Below are 17,745 nucleotides of genomic sequence, written 5' to 3' on the forward strand. Positions count from 1 at the left end.
ACCCCTATTCGACCCCTGTGACATTCTTCCCCTTTGCCGTAACATCTATTTCGTTCGACGTAGCTCACAGTGCGATTCTTTCATACGAATTTCAAACTGTTTGCCACTGTTTTCCCCCGAAGAAGATGAACGTGGAGAATGGCAAAGTTGCAAATAGGTGGAATACAAACAGTGCTGCTCGCAAGAAAGAAAGAACGATGAATATGAAGGGGAGAGGAAGAGAGCTACGTAAATAAATATCCGGCGGGGTGGCTGTTTGCACTTGCTCGCGAAAATAAGGATAAAAAGGAGGCGAGATATCCTGGCAAAATATTTCGCGCGTGTGCGCGTAAAAACAGTAGAAATACACACTGTTTACTCTAATTCCGCATTCCCTGATATGTATATATCCCGGGGTGTAAAATCCGAAATATCTTACGAAGAGAGTGTGTACCACGCTTTCAATTCTTTCGAAATATCCGCGCGCGCGCGCGCGCGCTGATGGGCATGCAAAATTTATAAACGTGTGTGTTTCCACTTTATTCTTCCAAGTTATTTTAGTTCATCGATGCTTTAAGATTGATTCGCGCCATGGCCGCAAGTTTACCCAGTTAAGAAACTACCGAGAAGGCGCGCGCACATACCCTCAAGGAACAAGTTGTAGTTTAGTTTCATCACTACCGATCTTCTTCGTCCGCCCTGAGGCACCCCTCGCGTCGCCAAACCGCATCATCTTCCTTCTCGGTCCCTAATTGTCAGCAGACTCGCGTGACTCGACTGCCGGGGATCCGACTTCATTTTCAGCGCGGTTCCCCTTCCGTCGGGGAAACCTCCCGGAACGAAGGGAAGAAAGAGAAATCGCGTGAGATTCGATGAAAACGATGAGCGCATGCGTCGCGAGCGATATTTCTTCAAGTTTCGTGGATGAAAAAAGCGCGGAGGGAATAAGAATATCTCGATAGGAGAAGACGTCTTGCGATACATTGGTTTTCGATTCAATTTCAGATAGATATTGCCGCCTTTGATAAGCATAAAACTGTTTACGAGCAAAGTGCAGGAAATAGCTTTGTATACAGACGCCACTATTGGCTCTGCCATTGAGGGCTCTTGTTGTCGCTCCGCTTCAAAGATGTTAACACCATTAACGCAACTTCCGGCGAACGCTATTCGAGAAACGAGGCAAAGAGATATCGGATATTTCAACTGTGGAAGGATAATAATAATATTTGCGCACGAATATCTTTGCGTTTTAAATTAAAAAAAAACCAATTATCAATAAAGATATAAAGATGAAAAATGTAAATGGGGGCTGTTTAATGTCACCAATTCTCCTCTATATCAATGCAATTTCTGTGAGATAAATTTGTCTGGTACTCTTCGAAGATACTCAAGGTGTTAAAAGTTTACCTTGTACAGAATGTTATCCGAACTCGTTCGCACGCATTGTTGATGAAAAGGGAACGTCAAGGTAACGACGAATAATCGCGGCGACCATCTGATCCTTCGCATACTTTCTCATTTACGTTTTACGGCCCCGTCATTACTTCTGAATTTAACGAAACGAATGTATGCAAATACGCTCGGCGCGTTGCTCATGTATGGGCACGGCATCCCCGCGTAACAATGGGGTGTGTCTTGCAGCACGCCGCGAACTTTAACGATTATTAAGCATGCCGCCCGACATTTCAGGAGCGGCGCTTCAACTATTCGAGATGCGCCGAAACAGACCGTGCTACGAGGCATATTACCGCGAAATAAAGCGCACACCTTTTTCTAATTACGAATGTGCGAAACTTGACTTCAGCTGGCTGATCTAAAGACGTATACGTGCACACCTAGCGCAAACGAATGTATTCCTTTTGGACATGGTGTCCCTTATCGAAAGTTTGGTCAACGAAGGAAAAAAGAATCCTGCAACGCACTGTAAAACATCCGATAAAAGTTCAGGTTTAGCTGCAATAAACGCGGTTTTGCCTCTGTATGCACACGAGTCGATGCCATTTCTCTCCTCTTTCTCCTTTTTAACAGAATAACACGAAATAATCCTCTCAATAGCGGTAAATTACTATCGACCGTACACGTCGCGCGATGTCTCGTTAACTCTTACGAAGAAGCCGCTTTGTGTCGCATTAGGTGACGACGCAAGTTATTTCCGCGGAAGCTACACACAATTCCCTTTGACACACATGGAAGTTCGCGTTGTCCATTTCTACCTCATCACGCTCCCGACGACTGAGAATAATCCACTCGTCGCCACCCCCTCCTCCTCGGTTAAATAGCGCGCGTATGAAATATTAACAAGACCACCCCTTCCCGCTACTGTGTGGCCGACATAATCAGCGTTTCTGAATTCAAAGCGTCCGAATGATCGCGTTTTATCCGCAATCTTGCGGACATTCACGGACGAGACCGGTATTACATCTTGCGCCGCACCAAAGAGGGATGAGTTGCCGGGCGGTCCATTTGTTCTCGGGTGCACCGTAGCGGATGCTGCAGGTCGGCGCCTTAAAGACCTCACCCTCATCGACAGCTTTTACGCGGCAAGCGAGCAGACGAGCGGCAGGAGTATGGTGGTTCTCGGGAACGGAGGGATGGACGGAGAAGAACATTGGATGGGGCTGGGGGGAGGGAAGAAGTAACTCGGTAATTGTGTTTTCCACACGGAGACACGGGCGAGCTACCCTATCGGCGCCCCGTAGCGCCCCATCGAGCGAGATAAAACGTTTATAGTCTCGTGCCTTGTCTCCCTTTATTTCGCGGAATCTCGCCTCCTTCCACCAAATTGCCTCCCACCTCTCGACGCGTTCGTCTATTCCTTAAATATCCCACTCCTTCACCGTCTCTCCTCGCTCGGCCTGTTCGTAAGACGCTCGAACTTTACATCATAAAAGATGCAGAGATGCGCGCTTATAGGTAATTGCACCGTGCTCACGCCCTTCAATCATGTTCCAGGCCGATGCGAGACTTTTCTGCTAGTTTGCTGGCCGCGAGAAGATTCAGAGAACGAAATATTTCATATTTTCTTGGCTTCCTTGCGATTTGCCGATAAAACGTCAGATAAAGTTTCCCAGATATCCCTTCATCATCATTAATTTTCGGTCTATTGTTAGATTCTGTAAGCCGGGAAATTATATCCTGTCCCTTTTTTAAAAAATATTTTCTGCAAAACGCTAGGATGAAGAATATTTTTAGTTGCTAACGTTAGTTTATTCTATATCGTTGGTTTATTCTGTGCCTTATTTATATTAAATTTGCATATTATATCAAACTTGAAAAATTCTTGGATGTGTTTTAGCTGCCCAACTATTCCATTCGAACTGACTAATATCATTTCGACGATAATTGCTTTGTAAATTAATATTTTTTTACAATTATACTCTCCGAATGTATAACTGCTAATATAGATATCTAGATATTTATCTGAAGTATTAAATCACAGGAACTATTGTTCAGCGGAAGTGGCATGCATGTTTAACGCAGGACGCGTTTGCGTTTAAATTAATAACATGGTAGACGCTAATCATAAAGATTAAAATTTTGCACAGTGACAGGAGATCACAAAATTAATGACGCAAACTCACCATGAAAAACAGATACCTTCTGTCGGGATGTTACCACCCGTGAATAGAAATACTTCGAACCAGATACCAATTAATAAGAGATATCGTGTTCCGAACGATCTACGTGCGCGTTACCAATCAATTATATTGCACGTAAATAAAAGTGAAAAGCGAATGTAACACACTGCTTCAAAAGTGTTTCTTCGTGTGAAAATACTTCAACTTTGATTTTTCCGATAGTAGCTACGTGTAAGTAAAAGTCAAATTTGGAAAGTTGTAAAAATTAAAAACGATAAAATAAAAGTAATAAAAAGTAGAAAAATTAATTTCATCCAAAAGACGTCATGCATATTTAGATTCATTCAATTTTTACGTTACATATCTTTCAGTTTGTAGATTCAAGCCGAAAAAGGACTCATATCGATACCATGTATGAATTAATTTGGAGTGTATAATTTCTTTTCTACTCCGGCAAAATGGAAATAGTGATTAATGCGAAAGGGGATTAAATTAAAATTAGAAAGGACCGAGAAGCGCGAAGAGAGAAGGGTGGAAGTGAAATAGAAAAAGCACCGCTCGTTTACGTCCGTTATCGGTCCGAATTGTGGACCAGCCATTTGTATGTTAATCCACACCGTCTGCACCGATCGGAAATCCACGGAGCATCGGGAAAATGAGTAACGACAATCGCAGGAGATAAGCCTCGTTCTTACGATTTTATTAACTCGTCGCACAAATTCGCCCGCTTCGAATCCGGACGAAATCAGAGGGGTGGATTCGCAACGATAGGCGAACAGATGATAGACGAAGTACGGATCGCGACGACATTTGACACGCACGTCAACGCGAGAAGATCGAATTCACCGCTACATTCGGTATTCATAGAAAAGTATTTCGTGCGTCCCGTTGGAAAGCGGGCGCGATATGAAGTCCGATTTACACAAGACCCAGAGATGAGCCCGGTCCAGTGAATATTTGAGCCGAGCGCATCTCCGGACATTTAGGGTAATTATAGACGAAGCTCATTAGGATACATAATTAGCATGTGTTTATTGGACAATGGATTATGGACAACAAACGAGGGAGTTGATGTGTAAAAAAGATCTATAAATATCAATATTTTTATCGAAAATTCTGATGATCTTAAGAACGATCTAAAGCAAACCATCAGAAATCCTATATAACAACGTTCAACAACTAAAATAAATTGATAAGATCCAGATAATGAAAATGTTTCTCGAACATCCATCTGATATTATCGGTTATTTATTTGAAACTGATGACAGTCTAAATGGTAAATACATCCAATAAGAAGCCGTTTCATTTCCGCACTCGCTTCTCCGTTACCTTACTCACGTATGTACATACGTCACATGCGTTACGAGTTGTCGAAAAACAATTTCACAATATCCTCGTCAAGTCAACTTACCGCGGCATTTCGTGTAAGTACAAACCATGCTCAGTGGTACGGCGTTTACTTATGAAAAACTTATGCAAGAATTTTTCGGCTTGCAAACCCGTGTAAAACGCCCTTAATCCGCAAAAACAAGTGGAATTGTGATCCTATGTCGAAGTTGAAGTTCGGACAACACTCGACTTCAACGGCGAAGCACTCACCGAGGTAAGTTTTCTATGGACGGATAAACTCCGATCTCCTGAGAACGAGCGCTGCGAAATAGGTTCCCGCAGGAGACTCACCTCACTCCCCGACATTATCCGTTCCTGCAGAATTCAGGAGGAATAATGCATCAACCGCGTCTGGGACTGGTTTCGGACGACGCCGGTGGCTCGGATTGCATTGTTGGTGCAATTTGCGGAAAGATAACCGAAAATTCTTTGACACGAATGAAGGATCGAGGACGCCGTAAACGAAGTATCGTTCGCGACTCGAAGTTTTGTATAATTGACAAGAATTCTCGTCGAGACGACCCGAGTCGAAATTCATATTAAGTCTTCATTAAATGTTCCGTAATGCTCTTTTAATGCTACAAATGGAAAATTATTTCCGTTCTCATTACTTAAAGACTTAAAGTAGAATTTAAAATTTCCCCCAAGAAATCTAAAGTCCCTTTATAACATCAAAGAAGCTCTATTAGTGCTCCTTTGATGCTACAAGTGAGAAATCATTTCTGTTTTCTCCATTTGAAGACTTGATGTAGAATTAAGTAGACTTAATGTAGGACTAAAATTTAGGGGAAACGCGTGCGTCGAAGTCACCCGAGTCGAAATTGTAGTACTGCATTAAGTCTAATTAGTTCTAAGTCTTCAAGTGAAGAAAACAGCAATAACTTTCCCATTTCTAGCACCAAAAAAGCACGATAGAAGACCTTTGAACATTTAATATATATCTAAATTAAACAATTTCAACCTGGATAAGAATGCAAAATTGCAATCGACCGCGTTTTTAAATATCCGAACGTTTTGAGAAACCTGAATGCCACGGCAATTGAGTGGATTTAAACCAACATTGATCGCTCCGAAGTTTCCAGTCTTGTCTGACGAAAGAGAAAGAGAGAGAGAGAGAGAGAAAGAGAAGCTTCATTTCCCAGGGCCGGTAAATTTGCGCGTTCAACGATAGTAAACTAAAGAAGCCTAATTGTAAAATCCAATTGTCGAAACACGACGCGCCACTGACACCATATACCGTATATCCGCTATATATATATATATATATATATCATGTTAATATAGAGCTCGCGCCGATCGTTATCGAAGTTGAATGCAAATTCTTCCATAACGGGCACTCGTATACCAGCTGGAATATTCCCGGTTGACTTTAATGGCAAACACACGCTCACTCCTCTTTTCCAATGGCGGGAGACTAAGCAGGAAACAGCGGGGATTTCATTCTGGTGCTTCGGCGTTATATCGCAACAACTCGATATATCTTCCTTCATTCTCTCATCAAGACGACATCACGGTCTCTTCGGACTTGATAACCAACCGAATGAAAGAGTCGCGCTAAATGAAAACACATTTCACTTCTGATGACAGAAAGAAGAAAGCGAAGAATATATAAACTTGTCGAAATATTGGAGAAAAACGAGAAGAAGAGGGAAAAAAGATAACACGTGCATTTCGCGATTATTGTTCTTTAACGTGTCCATACGTTTCCATTGAAAATCTTGGCAGGAGGGAATCTTGAATATATTTTGATGAAACAGAAAGAAAGAGAGAGAGAGAGAGAGAGACGTCTTTTTTATTTTATTATGTCCCCTGCTTTTTTTTCTCTATCACGCCGATTTCTTTCGCACGGAAAGAAAGGATGAAGAGAGAAGACGCGAAAACATCCTGCAAAGTATTGATAAAATTCGGTATCAGCGAATTTAGATCGGCAGGATACGACGAATCCTCAAGTTCGTGTTTGTCTTTCGTGTATTCATAGTTTCCCTCGGAAAAATTCATTTTTAAGCAATCTTCTCTCTCTCAGTGATAAGCAGCATACGTGCGAGTCCGAGGATTTTCGCACACGAATAAGTAGAAGTGATGCGTGGTGTATTTAAATCGTTCGCATATAAGCAAATGTAATGAGAAGCTCAACTGACTGATATCCTAGTTTCTTATTAAATTTTTAATTTCAAGTTAAAGAAGAATGTAGTTTTAAATTTTGCTTTCCCATTTTTCGTTAAATATACATCGTCTTTCTTATCTTCTTCTGTACAAGTCGAAGTTGAAGTAGCACCCAAATTGATTCTCCAATTTAAAATTAACAGCTGCGGCACGTCGCGTGTGATAAATTCTATCGATAAATCAACAGACAGAGTCAGTTATATTTTTAATAACCGATCGTTGCAATAATAATAGACAGAAGATATAAACATGTATATAGAGTCCGAGATATGTTCGAGCATAGAACAGCACAGCAGTACGTACGCTATTCTCGCTGGCGTTATGAAGTATTTATGTCGCGATCGCACAGATTTGATCGCTCGCCGTGTCGATAGTTAGATCCTTGTTCCGCCGTTATTTGCACGCAATAAACTAGGGTACGCGGGCGCATACGAGGAACCTGCCGAAACGCGTATCCGGCCGCCTCAACCCCCGAGGGATGCCGAAGAAGCCAACGGTAACAAACGTTCGCCGTCTCTTATATAAAGTATCCACTTCTACGCTCGTTCTTCTTCCACACTTTTAAGCGATAACGAACGTTACCAGCCTCGAGGGATCGGATCGGGCGTGAGCAAGGAGTGGAAGGGGTTAACAGCAAGCCCGCCGCTGTTTCCCGGTGGAGAAGGGCGCCTGCGAAGTATGCCGATAGCTCCGTGTTAAACATAAAAAATTCCTACCCGTCGACGAATGAAGCAATCCAGCACCGGTGAGCATTGACATTTGTTTTTTTGTCTCTTTCTTTCCCATTCGGACGGGATCAAATTGCCTTTCGGGTAGATGTATCGTCAGTCGTGTATCCGCCGTCAAAGACGTCCATGCTTTTACGAGTGATCGATATTTACGGATCCATCTAAATGTTGCTTGGTATGCGAATAACAATATAATGATATTATATTTTATTGGGCACAAGTTGTACACACACAGGATTGGATATCCTTTAAGTGAACGCCAGTTTCTTTGCAGCGAGTAACCAATAGAATCGTGTGTTATAAATATAAATGTTTATCGAATAAAATAGTTCTTACCGATAAAATTCTATCTATTCTACAACATCTGTCTAGGTGGTAGAAGAAGGAAGGGAGTCTTGTATAGATAATATCGGAAAAAAGGAAGCAATCTGCCAAGGGGGCAGGGCGGAAAGGTTAATCTTCCCCACCCTGACAGGAGTACCCCGGTTTCGGACCTAATAGTTTCCGCGTTACAGTCGCCGGGAACATTATAAAGGCACCGTGCAACTTCGCGAGTGGATGACAACTCAATTTCAAGTTGCGCACCGACGTTGCTCGCGTGCACTTCAAACTCCGACTGCAGCGGCGTGCCATCTCAACATCGGACAGGCCGCACAAGTGCATTCGGCGAGCGATGGTGCGGCCGTACACGAAAGTGGTGCGAGACGACGACGAGCGATGGGCTTGCTTTTTGCCTCGTCACTGAGAACGTCCGAAAACCGGGGGTGTTTTGTAAGGGTCTGTAAGTGAATATTTTTGACGGCGTAGTGTTTTCTTCCTCTTTCTCTCTCTCTCTCTTGTTCTTTCAAGTTCTCTTGCTTGCGGGGAAATCGCGTGTTCAGCGCGAAGAAGATTGCTCACATAAACGCAAGATGCCTCGCAATAGTACGCTGTGCACACAGAAGATGGAATTATTGGAACATCGAGAATCTGACAGCGCGTGGATCCGCGCGCAGGTAGACGCGCAAAACTTCAATTATCGAATTATTGTGAGACATGTTCCTTTCGTCCTATCCCCCTCTCCTCTTTCTCTCTCTTTTGCTAGCCACCGAAAAATGAGTTTAGTTGGATCTGCCTGACAACCAAACGCGTTTTTGTTGAAGGAAACAGAATTTGTAGTTATACAGAGTGTCCCATTTTAATTTGACAAAATATTCATATTTTGTTTTAATTTGACATTTTAATTTGACAAAATATTCATATTTTGAAATATCTCATAAAGTATTCACTTTTCGATAATATCATCTGAATACTGAAAGGGAAGTATTATTTTTCATTCTACATTAAGTCATCATTTGATTTTTTCGACTAAAACGATCTGACTTCCATTGCCAGGTGGATACAACCAAACTCATTTTTCAATGGCGTATTATCTGATTTCGATATTTTTCGCGTTTTTCAGATATGCGGACTCTCCACGAAAGCTTTGACATATTAAGCGCGCCTCGCGTCATCACGCACAGCAAGATACGGATATTTACAGGGACATAAAACGTCGCGCGTTAATAAAATCCGCATTGAATCGCAATAACAACCGCATATGAAAGCACCAGATCGAAACAATATTTTAATTACATCGTGTCCGTAAAGGGGCCAATATATTCGTTTCATAAAGCGCCATTTTCCAGTCCATCGGATTTCATTTAATTACCTTGCCTGGAATTGGCTCGATGATGTTTGAACTCGAATCCTGCCGCAGGTTAATAAGCCGTGTTTAACGACGCCATCGCGTTTCCGCGTCGCAAATTCGTCCTTTGATGCTGTTTTTGACTCGCCCCGGCACTTGGTACATTTATTTAAAACCCCCACGTGGACGAAAAGCGAGAGGATAGTAATATAGTTAACGTTGAACTAATGAACCAGTGTGGAGGAATCTGGGTTACCGCGATGTCACTTTTGAAACCAGAGTTTTAAAAATACTCAGGGGAACGTTTGTAACAATTTCTAAAACAGTCTTACATGATTTGTAGAACACTTCGATCGGGTTTGCAGTCATAGTATATCTTTGAATCGAAGAATAAAATCGGCGCATACATAATAGATCTTTCCCCTCTAAAATTAAATTAAACGTCCATGAAAGACGTCAATAGACAAGTGTATTGTTGAACTTGCGCATTGAATTCATCAAAATCTGTTATTAAAGCAAATATGCTGAGTCATCTAAAAGAGTTTCTTAGCGTAAGAATACGCAATATAGAGAGTCTTTCATTTACTATTTAGAGCAACCCCTGAAAAGAAGAAACCCACGTCGGGAATGAATAAACAATTGGGACCAATTAATTATAAAGAATTAAGAATTCAGGTTACCACTCATATTACCATCAGAGTCTGATTGTGAGATAACAGCGGGGCTGATGAGGAACGGTAATAAAGTTAACGTTCAGTTCGCGGGGGGATATTTAACTCCCGTGAAGGTAGGCGAATTTAAATTCAGCGGCAGCCCGCCGATTTACCGTCGTATTTCGCAATTTAAAGTCAGGCGAAACGATGGCCAATAAAATCGGCGACGGGGGACGCCTAGTATCTACCTCGCTCCCTCACCGCGCCGGGCCTCGCGATCTCAGAAGACGACGACGCGGCTATTATCCAGCTGCCGCCATCCCCGTCGTCGGCACGGCGGGAAATTTGAAAACGCCAGCGAAAATGCCGGAACTGTCCGAGCGAACGTGCTTACACGTCCCCGTGCACGGAATTCGATATCGATCCCACCGATAAGCACCGCCGTTGGTATTTTCCATCATCTCGAATGTCTCGAATCAAGGAAGTATGGGGCAAGAGAAGTAAGACGACGAAGCAGAGGCGAAGGGAAACGAACTATAAGAGGTGTTGGAATATCCTTGCTCCTCGATAGACAATCAGACTTATTGAGACATTATAACAGATATAATAATACCATAAACATTATTCAGGGTGTCCCAGCATAAGGAGAATATCTAAATATCTTGGGAACCTAAATATCTTAAACTAAAAGTGACCATAAAGAAGTTCCTTCCACGGTATTCCTCCTTCAAAACCATTTAAATTTAAACATAGCTCATATCATTAAAAAAAACAAAAGAGATATTTAAGTATTCTTATGTTGGAATACTCTGTACAAACATACACGAAGCAATGGATCTTTCCTGTTCCACGAAACACATGTCGCTTCGTGTAATAGCGATAAATAAATATGCACATATTGTAAGAAAGCAAAATTCAGACAAAGATGAGATCTGGGACTGCTATATTATCTATCATCGAATTTGATGCATAAGAGATCCTCAAATGATTCCAAAAGAATTATTAGACTTTTCGACCAGGAAGACCTCAGACACCGAATCCCTTAAATTTTATCCACCAACCAACCGAGTCATCTCACCCCTGCGTCGTTCGTTTTTCACTTTTCCGCTTTCGCGAAAAAAGTCTCTAGTGTGGGGAAAGAATGTTTGCGAATCGAGCAGTGTCCTTTCGAAAGTCGTTTCGGGTACAATGAGCCAACCCGGTAGAACAAACATGAACCCTCTTACTTCGCTTCAATTCCCGTCACAAGCCTGCAACTACGTACTATATAGCTACGACCAGCCAGCGACGTATGTCCACGCCATAAAAGCAGACGTATATCACGAGTAACGTGTGTGATCGCACGCAAGTGACGCACAAAACCTTAACCGCGTAAGCACATTTACTGTACAGGGTGTTTCATGTGGCTGTAATGTCAGAAATGAACTTACCAAGCAAAAATAACATTTGTTCTATCTAACCTTCTTTACAGACGAGTCACAGGTGTTTTCATGTTTCACTAATTCTCGTTACAAACTGAGCCAATTTTCACACATTTGTGTCTTTAATCCTTTGAAGGTGACAACCATCCGTTTGTTTACTTCAGTAAAAAATTCAGTGGATCGAAGTCCGGCGACTTAACAAAGTGAACAAACCTAAGAAGAGAATGAGTGAAATACAAAAATGTCTGTAAATGTCTCGAAAACAAAGTCAGACAGAATGAATGTTTACATGAATTTTTTGTTTTATTTTCGTCTCCTGAATTAATTTCTGAAATAACGGCCACATGTTATGAAACACCTGTATCCAATAAATTCCAGAATACGGTGATGAAATTCAGTCCGAATTTATGTTCGATGTCACCGATTTAATAAACGGAAGACGCAACTCACGGAACAAAGACGACGGATATCGAGCGAGATCGTCTGAGAGATAAGTTCAATCTCGCGCTGCGCATTCCGCGATTAGAAATGACCGGATTCTTCATACGCGATATAACCCGGTCGGAGATACTAGCCAAGTTCCCGATCGGGCACATGAAACTTCCAGATCCCGTGGAAGACCTAAAGCCCGAAGACTGTAAAAATCGATCGCCGCCAGACTCCAAATAATTCCACTTTACGCGCGCGCGCGCGTACGCCCATCGTGTCCCTTTTTCTTCCAAACAGGATGATGCACCGTATTCTTGTACAGCCCGTGTACATCCGCTGGCGGCGATCCGATGTAGGTTCGATTTATCGCTATGCACGTTCCCTCGCACAACCGAGAAGTTCGCTCATAAATCGCTAACTTTTCAATAAGTACTTCCATCCCCATCAGTGCCGGCCAGAAATCGCGGGGCTGGCACGAGAGAGCGCGCAACGGAGATACGATTACACGAATATCCGCATCCCCTCCTCTTTCCCACGCGGATCCATATTTCAGCATTATATACACTCGAGATTTCTCCGTTGTTTCGCTTTTGTTTTTAACGCCGGCCGACGATCGAGATAACGGCTTGACGAAAGTTGCGGCTCGTTAAGGAACTTCTCGGCCACTGTGCACGAAACCGAGCAACAAGGAGACGCGTCAGGATCGATCCAATCCGCGGATAATCAGATCGATAGATCCTCTCTCTCTCTCTCTCTCAGAGACCGTTAAAGAACCACAGCGAAAAGGTGAGAGAGCGTTTCACGTGAAAAACCTGCGGTGGGACGTATTCTTTTCCCCCGGCAGTCGGGAGAAACCTCATAAAATATCCACAAACACGTGGCCTTTGAAGACATTCTGGTATCAAAATAGAGAGCCAAGAGGAATGGACGAAACCGCCGCATGCTCACCTACCGCAAGCCCCCTTAAGCTACTTACCGACTCCCTCCTAAGCTGCCTATACTCTCCGACGTCGGTCGACCCGAGGGGTAAACTTGGCATCTCCAATTCAAATAAGATTTGCAACCGGTAGCGGACGTCTCGTGAAGGGCCCGGATGGCCAATGGTGTGCAAGAACGTCGCGTAATCTAGCCCGTCAAATAGTGTAATCGATCGCTGAGCGGACTTGTATTCTTTGCTAACATCTCCGCCGTCTACCATCTTTGTAATCGACTAAGTACCGAGTTCACGCTTATAAGAGGATTATATCATCGGACCCCGCGATTCGAATACCTGCCGGGAGATGTAGTCAATAATATTATATTACGTTTCGGTGGATTCTAATGGAATGGAATATCGTTAAGGACACCGCGGAAATTACCTCAATGGTTTTCAGGGGAGACTTATTTATCGGAGGCCGACGGATCTCTGGCAATTGTCACAGAGAAAGAGATTTAGTGAAATGTCCTTGATTGAATGAAATTTGTCTTTTGGAGCAAACAAACGAATGTTTGATTCAACAAATTGTTTCTCAAGCAATAAATATCTTTTTACTAATGGTTGTCACGAGCAACGAATTATTTGAAATATTATTTCCTCTAAATAATGTATTTTCTATCAAATAACATTTTCCTCCAAACAAAATCGTACTTGATATTAAATCATATGATTTAATTATGTTATTTATATTAAACAAATATAGAGTATAGCAAGTAAAACGTATGCTAAATTTAAAAAAACTTTTTTCACCGTGTATCTGATATCTTCATCGAATAGTCTCGAATTGTTTCGTCGGGTCGTCCGTCGTGAAACAAATCAGTCGGGGAGAAAAAAGATCGCATTTTTTCGACCTGATTGATTAAAGCTGCAAACAAAACACGTCAACGTAAGCAGTAACTTCAGCGAGCGTGATATGGACCCTTGCTTGATAAATATTAACATTATGTATATTAGCAGTACACGTGGCGCCAATTAGTGCGTGCCACTTGATACGCGAACGTGGTGCGGGTGCCAACATCAAGTGCTACCAGCCAAATATTTACTTTCCTTGAGTTTCACGGCTCGTATAACTTTAACAACTAAAATTAATACCGTTATTGTAAGCACGTCGAGTTATGTTGGTTTATCTATGCCGCGCTAAATTGCCTTTAAACGGGCTCGCGCTTCCCGTTCATCATATCGCGCCGACGCGTTCATCATACTTTTTTAAAATACCGCAGAATTATCGCGGCTGCTTTTATATGCGAATTTTGGAGAAAAAAATTCAAATTTAGTTACACGCACGTGTAAAATTATTTAGCGCTGAAGACTAGAATTTTGTGAGCACAGAGCGCAACGAAGCAGTGGGAGATGCAAAAGTATCAGAATATGATTCATGACCGTACGGTTCACGTCGAAAATATATCTAAAATATGAATTCCCTGGGAAATACGAAATCTAATTACATAGATTGTGAACGCCCTTCCGTATACACCTTATAGACTACACTTGACAGAATACACAATTTACGGCAATACGCGTTTTTGGCTTACGGCTGTTCCTCAAGTGCGAACCCGCGGCTAAATTTGTCAGAAATTCCGCCGCAAATATCGCGCTCAAGCAAACATCCTGAAGAAAGCCTTCAGCCAATATAATTTTCCCCGGTGCCACGTTACAGTTAAAACAATGGCGACACGTCTACGGAGTATTACACGATTCTCTAACGCGACTCCGCGGTGTAGTTTAATATCACGACGACATTCGCGGGGAAATTTCCCCGATGACAACGGGGGATTCCCGCACATGGATCACGCCGGCAATCTATATCAAGGAAGCGGCTGCAGAAATTACAGTCGCGTGAAAAAGCACGAGGAAGAGGATGAAAATGAGGCACGATTTATCAATAGCACGAATCTTCGCGCTTTCCTCTCACGTAAAAGTGTTAAGCGCGAACTTGTGTATGACCTTCGACTCACAGTTGAACCCGTACAATTTCCGGCGCGTAAAAATGTCCGAAATTTTCCTTCTACATTAAATTTTCAAGTGGAGAAAACGGAAATAACTTCCCATTTGTGGTATCAAAAGAAACACAATAGAAAATCTATGAAGACTTAATATAGAACTGAAATTTCGACTCGAGTACGCTTAACGAACGAATAACAAACGAGCGAATGCAAACGTTCGCTGTTACGTTTCGGAAAATATGTACGCTATAACGAACGGAAAGTTCATGTAGATATACACGTAGAGAACGAAGGAACAGCGAATGCGAGCGTCCGTTTTTACGGCTCGGAAAAAAAAAGTCTTAAATCAAGAATAGATATTCATATATATAAACAAGAATATTATAATCTTTTCAGAAGATTTTTCAAGTCTCGAGCAAGAAACGAACGCCAGCGAGCGTTCAAAACGAAAAGTGAACATCCGAATGTTCATTTACGATGTTCGTTCGAACTTTTCGTCCCTTAGATGTATATGCACCTTAAGATAATTCTCATCGCTCTCCAGTTCTGTGTTAAATTGATCAGAAATAGTGAATTGCGTTGGTATCATCGCGCGCCATCAAACATGCAACATGACCATTACATTGAATAATGAATAGTAAAAAAATATGTTTCCGTATTCCTAATTCATCTCGATCGAACGATTGCTCGCTGTGAGAGCAACCAGCTAGGGAAATTAATTCCCGCTGCAAAAGTTACGCGGCAGATGCAGGTGCTGAGGAGGTAGTTCCGGCATTACTACCGGTGCTTTCAGCTTGGATCGGGCGGGATCATTACGAAGACGAATTCATAAACTCTCTGTTTATCTCCTTAAGCCTTTGCCGTCGGAAACCGATTCGCCAGACGTCATCAAAATGTGAATGTCATTCGCGTCGCGAATATAGTGAAGTGCAGTGAGATGAAGCGCAATCGTGCAAACGTGGGACGATGCAGGGTGGAGAGACTGGACGCAACTCCAGATACGGAACAACGCGGTTCGTCGGAATGCAGTTTTGCCGACGTACCTGGATGGACCTGGAGAGGCATCGGTGGATTTGGTTAGCTAGCTGTCGATGGATTTCAACGTGAGACGGTGAGTGTTCGATTTCGCGCAGAGTGTGCGATGTAACGCATGTACGTATAATAATAAATCGCATTGATTTCCAATGAGAGAGATAGGGGGAATAGGAGCAGTTATTCACTGCTGTTCACAACTAGACGTTCAGATAATTTCATGACCACAGTAATTTAATGTCCACCTAGCTAGCCATTTCTGAGACTATGAATTCACCGTTATTTTAAATTCATTGAAAGCTAATTTCCATAGGTCTTCGTAAAATGTAGATTTTCTGAAATATCCGATATGCATGATGACATTTTTAAGTGAATATTATATCAAATGACAAAATATATAAAGATATAATTTAGCAAAGTATTTAGCTTGATATTCAACGTTAAATCTGATAATGAAAAGCAAAAGTACAGAAAGAAGTAGATACTGTAGAGTAAAATGAGAAGAAAAAAAAAATGTAACACGAAGTCTCGGCATTATGATTACGATTATGATCACAACATACGCGTCCGACACGGTGCGATGCCACAAAATGGTCGCGCTACTTTGCTTAACGTTGCGCACCTTTATTACCCGCGCGGCAGAGAGGTCTTGGCGCAGATATTTGTATCTTGCACGCGAAACAGCTCTGCCTCGCGAAACGATACGGTTGACTCGTAAAAACGTTGTTTCCGAGATGTGAAAGTGGCTTCCTCGAACGGCTGCCTAAGACATCAAAGATACCGTCACGGACAAGTACCGCTTTTTCAGTTCTGCAGAATATTGTGACACCGCGTGACAGCTTGTCTTACGTGATCCCGCGGAATTTTCAGTCGCTACATCCAAAAACTGAAAGCGCAAAGATTCGCAGCACCAAATCATGCTAAAGTAAGTTCAAATCGTCGAAAATGACGATTCCCGTTATGATATTTATCAGGTGTATGCCACATGTCAAGATAGACATTCCGACTATTTTCTGGGTAAAACGGCTAGTCAGAAAATTCAGATTTTAGGTTTTTCCAGTTCCTTGAGTCCCAATTACTCTAAAACTTACTTACGTACTTAGATCTCATGGATCTCAATATTTTTGCAGCCTGGCCCGAATTAACGCGCGATATAATGACGTGGTCGGAATTTTATAATCATATTATTGATTTATTATTCATCAATTATTCACAGCGACGGAAACGATGTGTCAAATCAGTAATCCGTCATCATGATAGCTTTATGTTAATGTCCTTTATGTTAAGAAGCCATTCAATAATTATGTCATCAGAAGGGGAAAGAGGAAATAAAGACCATAAAACGTTACATGAGATAGTATAACTTATAATAATGAATGCACGTGGTTATCTGCTTTGCATTTGTAATACATTTGGTTACATTTGACGAAAATTTTTAAGTTTTGTATTGATAATTAAAATGCTAATTTTTTAATATTTATTCTTTTAAAAGCTTTTACTAATCAATATTATAACATAATATAATGTTAGATTATGCCTAAAAATTATTTGTATTCTAGAGAAAGATAGTGGTGTGTAGTCTAATAATTATTACCCACAATATGATTTTATGACAATTATAACTTATTTTATGCGGAAATAGAAAAGGGAAGAGGGAGAGAGTCATTTCATATGTCACGTAATATTGAAAGAGGGTCCAAATACTTTGTGACGGGGAAAGAAGGGGGAATAAGAAATATTCAAATTTCGCGTAATGTAATTGTTCAATGACCCTTAAGTAAATAGAGA

General features: G+C 41.8%; 1 protein-coding gene across 2 annotated transcripts in view; it reads right to left on the minus strand.

Annotated features, from left to right (window-relative positions):
- Positions 1–17,745, minus strand: part of LOC106745071 (beta-1-syntrophin) — a 242,550-nt gene that overhangs the window by 73,918 nt on the left and 150,887 nt on the right. The gene's annotated exons all lie outside the window — the stretch shown is intronic.

The sequence above is a fragment of the Dinoponera quadriceps genome, unplaced genomic scaffold (genome assembly GCF_001313825.1).
Source record: "Dinoponera quadriceps isolate SergipeBrazil2010 unplaced genomic scaffold, ASM131382v1 scaffold717, whole genome shotgun sequence".
Classification (NCBI taxonomy): domain Eukaryota; kingdom Metazoa; phylum Arthropoda; class Insecta; order Hymenoptera; family Formicidae; genus Dinoponera; species Dinoponera quadriceps.